Here is a 14,019-nt window from a genome sequence, read left to right on the forward strand (position 1 = left end):
TCAGATGTGACTGACTTCTTCCTTTTGAATTTTTGCTGCATGTTCATCTCTATTACTCTATTTTGTCACACGATTTTATCTTTACTGATTTGACTTTTAGACCCCAGAGAATGTTTCACTGCTCACACTTAAAAACAGGAAAGTTTGAACAGAAGTCACTTTCACTTCCTTACAAGCTGATCTTTAAAATATCAACCTTTGCATTAAACTATAATTCATAATCACTTTCCTTAACTACAGTGAGTCTTTTAATGAATGATTTAAAGATGTTTCTTTGGAGAAGACAAATCAAATCAGTCCATTAATTTCATTGATGTTGATCATTGTAGAAACTTTACTGAATGTGTAATAAAATGTATTTGTGTTTTTTTATTCAATGTAGCCTTCAAACTGGTCAGACTGGTTTAGATTAAAGTTTTGATATGAAACCTTGATGTAGCTGCCGTGTGAACACACTGATACCTGATCAGCTCTGACACAGTCACACTGTTTGCAGTATAAATATTTACACTGCAAACATTCAGAGTGAGTTTCTGTTTCTAGTCTATGGATCCAGTCACACTTTCTACCTTTCCCAGTGAAGTAAAGACTGAGAGCAGAGTTGAAACCAACAGTGAGCAGCATCAGCACCTGCGCTTCGTTCGAATGTGGTGACAGGGTGGGGTTATTTGTTCAGCTGCAGGGGAAATTTCTTTTCACAGATGCAATCATTTAAATGTGAGTTTCCTAATTCTCAGTAATGTGCTGGGACTGAGAGTCTGCGGGATAAAGTGGGCAGTGATGTAAAAACAGAGCAGTTCAAACTCTGTAGTACAGAAATAAAGAATCAATTTGTGTATTGTGTTGTGTTTTTGTTAGTGATTTTCAGATGAAGCTTCACGAGGCTTTGAATCTTCCAGCTAACTGGTTCGCAGAGTTTCATTTCTCAAGGGTCAGAATCAGAAAGACTTTATTTATCCCCAAAGCGCAATTAAGATACAACAGAGCAGCATGATGTTGAAGATAAAGACAGGGCATAAACTGGCAATAAGAGTAAGATAATAAATACACACAGAACATACAGTATATACACAGTTTTAAAATTAAACTGACTGAAAGGTGAATAAATAACTGTAAGTGACTAAAAGTGAATAAAGTGTCGGCAGTATAAATAGACTGTAGAGTAGTTTATGTTTCTGGTGTGGGAAATGTTCTTATCGGCTGGAGTTAAAAAGCAGAGTGCCTTTGGGGACAAAGGTGGCTCTCCTCCTCTCAGTCCTGCAGGAAATGCAGCGGAGGCGTCGCCCAGAGGGGAGCCATTGAAATGTGGGGTGAAGAATGTGAGAGGGGTCATTGATGATTTTGGTTGCCTGTCTAAGGGCCTGTTGGCTGAAAACCTGTGCCAGAGTTCTGACAGGCAGGCCGATGATTTTGATGCAGTGTGCTGCAGTCTGTTCCTGTTCTGAAGGCTGAGGGAGTGGAACCAGCAGGTGATGGAGAAGGTCATGATGCTTTCCAGGAAGGCATAGTAAAAAGTCATCATGACTCCAAAGGAGTTGAGTTTCCTAAGGAGGTATAGCCGTTGATGACACCGCCTGAGAATCTCCTCTGTGCTGCGGAGAATTTCAGGAGGTTGTCAAAGATGGTTCCCAGGTATTTGTACTCCTCAACTATCTCGACTGTCTTCCGGTGGATGGCTGAAGCAGCCACGGGAAGGTCACCACCATCTCTTTGGTTTTGCTCACGTTCAGTTCAAACTCCTGCAGAGTGGGCCCTTGGTGTTGCAAGGGGCCTGACAGCAGTGACAGGACAACTGTGTCGTCAGCATATTTCACCATGTGACAGTTGGGCTGTGTGGGTCTGCAGTCATCAGTGTAGAGGATAAAGAGCAGGGGGGAGAGCATACAGCCCTGGGGGGAGCCAGTGGAGGTGGAACGGAGACCGGAAAGAGAGTAGTTGACCCGTTGGTCAAAAAGTCCAATATCCACTGCATCAGCTGATCATCCAGGTGATATCGGGAGGAAAGTTTAGTGGCCAGGATATGAGGCTGCAGAGTGATGAACGCTGTTGAGAAGTCTGGCGGTTGAGTCAGGGAGCTCCAGATGTTTGAGGATGGAGTCCAAGATGAAGATTTTTGCATCATCGACACCGGCACGGTAAGCAAACTGGAGTCAATCCATCAGGGCTCAGTTGCTCTTATGATGTCCTAATTTATGATCTTCTCCATGACCTTCATCACCAGGGAGGTGAGGGCCACAGGACGAAGATCATTCAGAGACTTTGGGTTGTTTCTTTTGGGGATGGGGATGACTGTGGAGTGTTTCCACAGCTGGGGGACGGTGTGACTGTCAGTGTTGAAATAGAGTCCGGAACACACTTCCTAGTATCCCTACACAGTGCCTCAAAACCTGACTGCTGATGTTGTCAGGGCCAGGTGAGCTCCTTGCCCTGGTCCTCCTGAGAGCTCTCACCACGTCCTCAGTGCTGAAGGTGAGTGCAGAGCTGCCAGGTTTGAGTGAGGATCTGGACTCCTGAAGCTGGGCCATGTTGTCCGTTTCAAACCTCGAGTAGAAAGCGTTGAGGTCATCAGGGAGGGAGGAGGGGTTGCTGCCCTCCACCTGGATGGTTCTGGGGTGAAGACCGCAGTATTCACAGAGGCCATGGTTTTGAGGCCCTGCCAGGCTGAGTGGAGGTCCCCTGTGGTCAATTTCTTTTCAACTGTGTTTTTATACTTCAGTTTAGCAGTTTTTATGGCCCTCTTCACCTCCTTTTTATCCAGAGGAGAGCTGGTGAAGAAAATCCTCTTTTTTTTATCAAGGATTTCCTTGAGCTCCTTGGTGATCCAGGGTTTGTTGTTGGAGACTGTTTTTGAGAGGATAATGTTGTCAACACAGAAGGAGATGTATGATGTCACTGTGTTGACTTGTTCGTCAATGTCATCAGAGGGAGAAAGAAGGCTGTCCCAGTCAGTGGCTTCGAAACCTTCTTGTAAGGTGAGGATACATTCCTCTGTCCACTGCTTGATGTTTTTGGTGACCTTTTTAATCCTCTTGATGACTGGGGTGTAAGCAGGGGCCAGCAGGATGGTGTGGTGGTTGCTAAGCCGAGAGGGGGGAGGGGTAGGGCTTTAGATGCATCTGGTACAGAGCCATAGCATTTATCCAGAGATTCATGTGCACAGAAACCTCCCTGCTTGTTAAAAATAGGCGCAGTTATTACGGGTCATTTTAAGAACAGGATTTGTGATACATTGTGTACCTTCTTTAGATTTCAGACTATCATAATTTAAAGAAACTGCTGCAGCTTTTTGGACCTCACCTTTCTCGTTCTCTTGTTCCTGGTGATATTTTGTCTTCATCTTCATATTTACACGACCAAAGACGAGAAACCAGTAGGATTTTTAACATTAATACAAATGTAATACCGCTGTCACACTTTGCACCACACACATTTTTCTTATAGCGAGGCCCTATGTTGGATCTGCTCAAAAGGTTGATTCTGTTCATCTGGACGTTTTCAGTGGTAGAAACACAGTAACTCAGTGTCTGAGGCCGCAGGGGGAGTGTGGCAGCAATTTTTCACAACCAAAGACCAAGACAGACTTTTAATTCATTTGAAAGCCTGATGCTTAGCCTTGTCCACCCCAGCTGTAAAACTCAGAAACCAGTCTTACTTGTTATCATCTATCGTCCACCTGGGCCTTACACAGAGTTTCTGTCTGATTTCTCAGACTTTTTATCTGATTTAGTTCTCAGCTCAGATAAAATAAGTATTGTGGGTGATTTTAACATCCATGTAGATGCTAAAAATGACAGCCTCAACATGGCATTTAATCTGTTATTAGACTCAAAATGTAAAAGAACCCACCCACCACTTTAATCACACTCTAGATCTTGTTTTAACATATGGCATAGAAACTGAACATTTAACAGTGTTTCCTGAAAACCCTCTCCTGTCTGATCATTTCCTGATAACATTTACATTTACAATAATTGATTACATAGCAGTGGAGAGTAGACTTTATCACAGTAGATGTCTTTCTGAAAGCGCTGTAACTAAGTTTAAGAATATAATCCACCCACTGTTATCATCTTCAATGCCCTGTACCAACACAGAGCAGAGCAGCTATCTGAACGCTACCTGACTGATATTTAAACATCACCATACAGGAGTACTAGGAAGCAGAATTTGTGTAAACCAGACTTCAGGTTTATGAATTTAGTGACTTTTATATTTCACATTTGTATATCACCATGGAAACCTATGTTAAAGTCTGTGAATAATCTGGACTCCACCTGATGAAGTCACATCATGTGACTTTCCCCCTAACCCTGATGACCTTCAGTTGTGCTGTGTAAACAAACAAAATGAAACGAGCTCTCAGTTTGTTTCTGCTCCAAGATCCGACTGTAAACACTGAAACCGGATGTTCCAGTTTCAGGATCTTGAACCCTGAAGATCATTCTTCTTATTTTTTTTTTTTACTTTTTATTAATCCCAGATATAATGCCAGATTCTACAGTTATTAACAGTTTTTAACAGAAGAATACGGTAAGTCACTACTATATGGGACCTACTCATTGGTGCCCCCTGATTTTAATTCTATCTCATCTGCTGATCAGAAGGTACTTCAGTTGCTGTCTTTTTCAGTCTGCATGCCAAATTTATTTGGGCTACATAATAAACCTTCCGAATTGCTCTCTGATGCATCCGTCAGAGTATTAATGTGTGTGGATATTAGAAAGACTTACATAGAAAAAGGTGCTTGTATGAGGTGAATCAGGCAGATTGCATGGAGCTCTTTAACTGCTCAGGTAGAGAAAGGTAACCAGTGCATTTACCATGAGTACTTGACAGGCTCAAAGAGCGTGAGAGTCAAGAAAAGATAAAAAAAAAAACCCACATCTGTTCCACTCGACTAACTGTTCAAAAAGGGCCCTATAGCATTTCATGTGCCAACAGAGAAACATGATGTGTTTTTGGTTTAATTCTGGATGAGCTTCAAAAAATATGACTTTTAGACATTTCACAGATTCTTTTGAATGAGGCAAATTGTAAAAAGCTCTTTGAGTGCTCAGGTAGAGAAAGGTCCTTTATAACCAGCGTATTTACCATGACTAGTGGACAGGCTCAAAGAGCGTGAGAGTAAAGAAAAGACAAAACACTCAGCACTGTTCCACTGGACTGATTGTTCAAAATAGGAATACAGCATTTCATCTGCCAGCAGAAAAACATGATGTGCTTAATTCTGGATGAAGTTAAAAAACTTTTAGACATTTCTCAAATTATTTTCTTGCTCACACACATAAGAAAAGAATTCAAAAGAAGTCGTATGTAAGCCACATCATGATTAAAAAACAACAAACACTGCATTTAGTTATGACTTATATTCAGTTTCTCCAACTAAGATTAGTCATTCTTTAATAAGATTTATGGAAATTATAAACATGTGATCAAGGCAAATAAAATCAGTCCAACATGTTTAATGGATCCTGATAATGTGCAGACTTTACTGTGTAGAAACAGATCTTTGGTTCTATAATTTAATGTTAATCTGACTACAGCTTCTGACCTTCATCAGTGTGTTTGACTTCAGGCCGGTTCACAGTAAAGTTCACTTGTTAACGTGAAACCTTGTTGTATCTGCCACCGTGAACAGACATCTAATACAGCCACACCCAGACTGCCGGCTTTATTTACTGAATAAATATTTATACTGCAAACACTGACAGTCAGTTTCTCTGTTTCCAGTCTACAGATCCAGTCATCCTTTCTGCCTTCATTGTACATTTAATCTGCTAACTTTGAACCATTTTCATTAAATATCTGATCACTGGTCACTGAACTGATTTCAGATCATTTCATTCTGTTTTAATGAACATTTTCCACAAATTGTTCAGACTTTCTGTACATGCAGGTGGAGGAGCAGGGAAAGGTGTGCTGGTGGACGAGGGGTCATGTGACTGGAAACAGTAGGAACACACTGAGGCCACCTACAGGGCAGGTGGGGAACAGCAGGGATCTGAAACCATATGAGATGTTAGTGTGTGAGAAGTTAGAACAAACGGACTTAAGATGCTCTAAGCGATCAAAGTTGATCTGAAACAGAAGATAAATCCACTGATTCTTTGTAAAGTTCATCTGCTGCTCACATAAATCGTGTGATGAAAACTTTATTTCACTGAATGTTTCTTCAAAGCTCATTTCAACCTGTTTAAGTCATGAGTGAAAGAGCAGACTGAGAGTGGATCACATGATGTTTAAGGTGTGTCATGTGACATGCTCAGTATTGTCACACATGTCTAGATTGTCCCTGATATCATAACTGCTCAAACACTGATGATTATATTTGAAGAATTCTTACTGATGGCAGCAAAGTTTGGATGGAGCTCTCTGTCTGTGCTCATTTGTCGCCCTCTGGAGGTCAAAACACAAACTGCATGATGTCACTGTAACCACCACAGTGACAGGTAGTGTTTTTAAATGATGAAATGTGCCAATGATGCTGATAGTTATGGAGGTCCACAAGAGCCACACGCATCGAAATAAAGAATTCTGTGCTTTAATAATGAATTGTAGAACAAATTTTGCATTTAAAAATTTATTTTTGAATTCACGAATGAGAGAGAGAGAGAGCACAGTGTGGAATTGGTGATTCACAGAGTATTCACAGAGGATAGCAAGTGAGAGTGTTCCCTCTTCCCTGCCCTGGACCTTATCCTGGATGAGCTACTTGATGAGCAATTTGGAGAAACAAGTGAAAACACGCACAGAGCACATCAAGAAGTTTTCTTCTACGACATGAAAAATAGTTCCCAGGAATCCTGAAAGCTCTTTCAAAGGTTCCCTGGTGGTACCAAGTAACTGCTTCATGTCAGGTGGGGCAGGAATATGGCTCCCCACACCTATTATTATATAGTTACATGGAGAAACCTTGTGAATACAAATGTGCTCACACACACACAGGTGTACACAACAACACGGACAGGCAAAAAAAGTAGTTATGTCTACAGTATTTCTCTGACATTAATAATAATGTTATTATACATTATGTCTGTGTAGTTTAGTATAGAGTGGTTTGAGGGCCACTTAGCAGCAGTCTATAAAAGGCGGCCACTTATCATCAGATGCTGTTACTGGATATATCAGTTTACAAAAAAATACTCTTTACTTTAAATCCATCACAGCACAGCAAACTAACCTGATTAGCCTCTAAAAAACACAAAGTTATTACACCTAAGTTTTTTTTGCAGGAGCTTTCACAGTATGAAAAATAAAAAACAGAACGTCTAATCATACAGTCCTATATTCTGATTCAACACACAATGACTTATATATAAGCTTTCAATTTCCAGTTTCCCTCAAATGCAGTCCTGACCTCTGTCTTCTGTCTTACGTCTTTCCCATCTCTGACTGAAGTTACCTCTCATTCTTGTACACACTTGTTTTGCTTCATTTCATCAATCTGTATGTGATTGATGCAGTATTAGGATTGCCTTTCATGTGTTTCTATTCAGGCCCAAACTAATTTGCTGTTTGAAGAATCAGAATGATCACAGTGGGAGGGTGGGGGGTGTCATGGAATTTTGTAAATAAAGTCACAGAAAGAGCTGTGATCAAGCTATTTATTACTGCGCCAACACACATCAAACATCACAGTTCAGTCATGTCAGCTCTGCCACAGAAGTCGTGCTCCTACTCCTTTATGCATTCCAAGGAAGAGGGAGGAAGTTACAAACTGATCCTACCACACTTCATGTGTCTCGCTATGAAACCTAACGGATCAATGGTTATGCTGTTTTGTGCCCTTGGCCTTATCAGCACCTGTAAAGGGAGTTGTTTTCTCAAACTGCTGAAGTAAGTTCATCTAGTTTTAGAAACTTTCACTGAACAGTCCCAACAGGGTTGGGAAGCGTATCTGTAACCGGAAGGTTGCCGGTTCGATCCCCGGGCCCCCTGTCCTGGTCGTTGTGTCCTTGGGCAAGACACCTTACCCTACCCCCTACTGGTGTTGGCCAAAGGGGCCGATGGCGTGATATGTCAGCCTCGCAGCTGTGGCTACAACTGTAGCTGCCTCCACCAGTGTGTGAATGCGAGAGTGAATGAATAGTGGCATTGTAAAGCGCTTTGGGTGCCTTGAAAAAAAAGTGCTATATAAATCCAATCCATTATTATTATTATTAAGGCCTCAAGGGCTGATGTCTTGGAGGTTTTAGATGTGTTCTTCATCTAACACAGCTGTTTTAAATGGCTAAATTGCCTCCTCAACATGGCTTGAAGTTCTCCAGAGGTCTGGTGATGAGCTAAACATTTGATTCAAGTGTGTGGACCGAAGGTGAGCTCTAAAACCTGGAGTACACCGGCCCTTGAGACCTGGAGTGTGAGGAGCCAAAAACATACATTTACAAAATGAACCAACATTGACACAACCTGTGTTAGTGTGACTGCATTACACTCCCACTGCTGTGGAACCTGATAAATAACCAAAACAAAGTCTGCAATAAAAGCTGACAAACAGCTGCACACATTAATTCCTGAGGTTCAGAAAAGGTTTCTGACCTGCAATAAATGTCTGCGCTCTGCTTTCACACTCACACATTTATAAGAGGAAGTTGAATGAAGCTCCGCCCCCGATCACTCAAACGGAACAAACCAGGAAACAGGATGTTCTTCTTCCCCCGTAAAGAGAGACGCACAGACGATCAGACTGAGCTCAGACCAAACTAGCAGCTTCCTCTGAGTGAGTCCAGCTACAGGAGAGAAAAGTGGAAAACTCCAACACTGCTGCTTCAAGCTGCTGACGCTCCACACACTGAATGTGAGTTTGAGCAAAAACACGACTCAAAGGAAGTTTCAGTGAAGGTGGTAGAGGAGGGAGGGGAGCCAGGACTGACTGTACTTCCTGTCTGCTGTTTTCAGCTTCACTCACAGACTCAATGGCTTCCAGATCAGAGGAGGATCTCTGCTGTACGGTCTGACAGGAGGTCTTCAGAGATCCTGTTCTTCTGTCATGTAGCCACAGCTTCTGTAAAGACTGTCTGAAGAGATGGTGGAGAGAGAGACCAACACACGAGTGTCCAGTTTGTAAGAGAAGATCTTCAAAGGATGATCCACAGACTTTAAGTCTGGCTTTAAAGAACCTGTGTGAGTCGTTCTTACAGGAGAGAGATCAGAGAGCTTCAGAGGCTCTCTGCAGTCTGCACTCTGAGAAACTCAAACTCTTCTGTCTGGACCATCAGCAGCCAGTGTGTGTCGTCTGCAGAGACTCAGAAAAACACACCAATCACAGATTCAGACCCATCGATGAAGCTGCGCAACAACACAAGAAGGAACTTCAGGAAACTCTGGAGCCCTTAAAGAAGAAGTTAAAGGTTTGTGAAGAAGTTCAAGTGAAGTTTGATGAAACAGCAGAACACATTGAGGTCCATGCCCGACACACAGAGAGGCAGATTAAGGAGCAGTTTAAGAAGCTTCACCAGTTTCTAGCAGAGGAAGAGGAGGCCAGGCTGGCTGCACTGAGGGAGGAAGAGGAGCAGAAGAGTGGGATGATGAAGGAGAAGATGGAGGCTCTGAGCAGAGAGATAGCAGCTCTTTCAGACACAGTCAGAGCCACAGAGGAGGAGCTGAGAGCTGAAGACGTCTCATTCCTGCACAACTACAAGGCTGCAGTGGAAAGAGTCCAGCGCTGCCCCCTGCTAGATGATCCACAGCTGCCCTCAGGAGCTCTGATAGACCAGGCCAAACACCTGGGCAACCTGACCTTCAACATCTGGAAAAACATGAAGGACATGGTCTCCTACACTCCTCTCATTCTGGACCCAAACACTGCTGATCCAAACCTCATCCTGTCTGAAGATCTGACCAGTGTGAGAGGAGGAGGAGAGAGGCAGCAGCTTCCTGATAATCCAGAGAGGTTTGAGTGTTCCTTTGCTGTCCTGGGCTCTGAGGGCTTTAACTCAGGGACTCACAGCTGGGATGTCGATGTTGAAGACAGTACACGGTGGTTACTAGGTGTGTTAGCAGAGTCTGTGCAGAGAAAGGGAGACATATGGACTGGATTTTGGGGGATAGGGTTGTATAAAGATAAATACTCAGCACTCTCATCATCAGCTCCTCTCACTGCTCTCTCAGTACAGAAGAAGCTCCAGAGGATCAGAGTGAATCTGGACTGGAACAGAGGAAAGCTGTCGTTCTCTGATCCTGATACTAACACACACATACACACCTTCACACACACTTTCACTCACAGGATGTTTACATTCATTAGCACTGATGATAAACTGAAGGTGGGTCCGTTGAAGGTGTCAGTGGAGCAGATGAGTTGAGGATGATGATATTTCTAATGTTGTTTCCTGTCAGTGAATTGAAGCTGTTAAACTGCAGCTGTCCTCCTGCTGCCTCGTTGTTCCAAAGCTCTTTGTTTCTCTTTTAGTTCTCACTGTTTCTTTCTGTTTCTGCTGTCCACCTTTTCACATGGAAAATCATTTCACTGTTTCTCACTGAATGACTCCCCAAACTAGATTTGAAATTCTATCAAGTTTCTAATCATTACAAGTGATTCATGTTTCTATTTGATGTGTAAATGGAGATGATTTAGTTTGCTGGGATATGGACTGACATGTGTTGAATGGGAGGAGCAGTTTGTTGTTGTCTTCTTGTCTGTTTATGACAACAATAAATATATTGTTGAAACAATGATTCATGTTTAACTCCATATATGAAATGTTTCTGATCTTTGAATTCTGTTTGATTAATTGTAATACATTATTAAGTGTATTAATAGAACTAAATAAGAACAGAGGTAAAAGGTTGGAGTATGATGTACGTGCTTCACTGTCAGTATCTTCAGGGGGATTCAAAGTCACGAGATAAACTAGTGTTGAGAAAAATATATGAGCTTTATTTTGTATCAAAGAAGAACATTTCATCCAGTGTTGGGGTTGAAAAAGTATAATTTTTTTTTTAAATAAATAAAGTTGTTTTATTGTTTTAATATATACCCGATGCAAATGTGGTGCTAAATGGGTTGGCGCTCTGTGTTTTGAGAGTCAAGAGCTTCATTTAGTGTTATTGTCTGGATTTGAAATATTGCAGGTACACAGTGTGCAGAAGGTTTCGCAGCATGCTTACACATACACCAATAATGGCTTTTTATAAGTCTCTGGGTCACTGAGTACAAACAAGATGTCCTGACATGGGCCTTAGAATCAACTGAAGGATAACATTTGATAATCAAGGCAACGCAGGGTGTGTTTTTTGTGTCCATAGCTCTCTTATTTCAGGAAGAGGAACAGGAGGTCGAGGGACAGAGTGGACTTTGATTGAACAGATAAGATTTGCTGTGGACTGCCACAAAGGTGTTGGGAGAAGATATCCATAATAATCTTTTGTTATTGTCACAGTACATAAGCTCTATGCCTTATGAGGGTCATCTTTTCTGTGAAGCAGTTTGCTGGTTCACACAATAGTCCAGTGCTGTAAAACTTCTAATTTCAACTGCCAAAGCAAATTAAATCTTTTTAAACAACAAATATTTCTTTCTAGAATTACTGACCCTTTTTTTTTACCTAGTGCAAGTCCCTACTACTAGATTTACTAACCCTGCGCAAATTTGCGTAAATTCCCTGAACCTAACACCTCCTAGCACCCTGCTGAGATTTTCACAGGCCTTCAGCTCCATTGTTCTCCTGGCAGGGAGGCCTCGTCGGTATCTCAGAAACGCACTTCGAATCTCATTACGAATAACTCCGACGACGGCCTCCTCTTGCTGCCTTTTATTGAAAACGTTCACAATAAACAATACACAATACAAGTAGCTCCCCTCCTATGTGTGTGAGTGTGTAATGTTGTGCTTGCAACATATCATACATGACCTGCAAAAAAATTTTTTAAAGGTGTTAAATCCTAGAATATAAAAATGTTGCACTATTGCTGCCATCATCTCCCTCCTGTTGAGACATAGCATGGCCCATGGCTCAAAATAGCAGCAGTCTTATACAAATTCTAAGGCAGTATTGGTTTGTCACACAGATAAAAAACACCATCCTGCAAGCTCGCTCCCTTTGTGAACCACAACTGTTTTTCTGCAGTAGGTGAGTGGGCCTGCATGTCTGCCAGTGCATCTCGCATAATAGGCGATGTCTGCTGATGTTGCACTGCTAGAATGTTAACACCATAGCTCCTAAAGCTGCCTCTTTTGCGATCTTATCTGCAAAAGCATTCCCTAATGCAACTGGATTTATAGCCAAAGTATTCACTCACTGTCTCTGTACTGTTTCGCTAGCTTAGCTTAGCTCATAGCCGACTCGTTAGCACCATGGCTACTTCACCTGTCCCTCCTGCACTTTCTTGCTTATTGTGTCAGATGTTTAGTTACTCCTCGGCCTCCTTTAGCAGTAATGATATCTGTAACAAATGGAGCATATTTGCAGCTCTGGAGGCCAGGATTACTGAATTGGAGACTCGGCTTCTCACCCTTCATTCACCCGTAGCTAGCCAGGCCCCTGTAGCTGGTGCAGCTGAAGATAACGTAGGCCCCGCTAGCTGTTCCCCGGCAGACCCCAAGCAACTGGGGAAAGAGTGCGGCTGGGTGACGGTGAGGAGGAAGCATAGTCCTAAACAGAAGCCCCAGGTACACCACCACCAATCATGTATCTAACCATTTTTCCCCACTCGGCGACACACCCGCTGGGGGTCAAACTCTGGTAATTGGTGATTCTGTTCTCAGACATGTGACGCTAGAGACACCGGCAACCATAGTCAATTGTCTTCCAGGGGCCAGAGCAGGCGACATTGAAGGAAATTTAAAACTGCTGGCTAAGGGTAAACGTAAATTCAGTAAAATCATAATTCACGTCGGCAGTAATGACACCAGGTTACGCCATTCGGAGGTCACTAAAATCAATATTGAATCGGTGTGCAACTTTGCCAAAACAATGTCGGACTCTGTAGTTTTCTCTGGTCCCCTCCCCAATCAGACCAGGAGTGACATGTTTAGCCGCATGTTCTCCTTAAATTGCTGGCTGTCTGAGTGGTGTCCCAGAAACGATGTGGGCTTCATAGATAATTGGCAAACCTTCTGGAGGAAACCTGGTCTTGTTAGGAGAGATGGCATCCATCCCACTTTGGATGGAGCAGCTCTCATTTCTAGAAATATCGACAAATTTATTAAACCCCCCAAAATATGACTATCCAGAGTTGGGACCAGGAAGCAGAGTTGCAGTCTTACACGCCTCTCTGCAGCTTCTCTCCTCCTGTTACTCCCCCTAAAACCCATTTCCATAGAGACTGTGTCAGCTCCCAAACAGACAAAAAACTAACTAAAAACCAGCAACAAACAACTTAAACATAAACAATTACAAAGAAAGAACAATACAGTATCCACATCTGAACCAAAGAGTAAAACAGTGAAATGTGGATTATTAAATATTAGGTCTCTCTCCTCCAAGTCTCTGTTAGTACATGACATAATAATTGATCAACAAATCGATTTACTTTGCCTTACAGAAACCTGGTTGCAGCAGGATGATTATGTTAGTTTAAATGAATCAACACCCCTGAGTCATTCTAACTACCAGAAATTTCGAAGCACAGGTCGAGGGGGCAGTGTGGCAGCAATTTTTCACACCAGCCTATTAATTAATGAAAGACCAAGACAGACTTTTAATTAATTTGAAAGCCTGATGATTAGCCTTGTCCACCCCAGCTGTAAAACTCAGAAACCATTCTTACTTGTTAACATCTATCGTCCACCTGGGCCTTACACAGAGTTTCTGTCAGATTTCTCAGACTTTTTATCCGATTTAGTTCTCAGCTCAGATAAAATAATTATTGTGGGTGATTTTAACATCCATGTAGATGCTAAAAATGACAGCCTCAACATGGCATTTAATCTGTTATTAGACTCAATTGGTTTCTCTCAAAATGTAAAAGAACCCACCCACCACTTTAATCACACTCTAGATCTTGTTTTAACATATGGCATAGAAACTGAACATTTAACAGTGTTTCCTGAAAACCCTCTCCTGTCTGATCATTTCC

General features: G+C 42.2%; 1 protein-coding gene and 1 pseudogene across 2 annotated transcripts in view; both read left to right on the plus strand.

Moving 5' to 3' along the window:
- Positions 1–14,019, plus strand: part of LOC146521193 (protein NLRC3-like) — a 111,668-nt gene that overhangs the window by 66,428 nt on the left and 31,221 nt on the right. The window lies entirely within an intron of this gene.
- Positions 8,641–10,728, plus strand: LOC146521197 (nuclear factor 7, brain-like; annotated as a pseudogene).

This window comes from Neolamprologus multifasciatus, chromosome 3 (assembly GCF_963576455.1).
Source record: "Neolamprologus multifasciatus chromosome 3, fNeoMul1.2, whole genome shotgun sequence".
NCBI classification, from domain to species: domain Eukaryota; kingdom Metazoa; phylum Chordata; class Actinopteri; order Cichliformes; family Cichlidae; genus Neolamprologus; species Neolamprologus multifasciatus.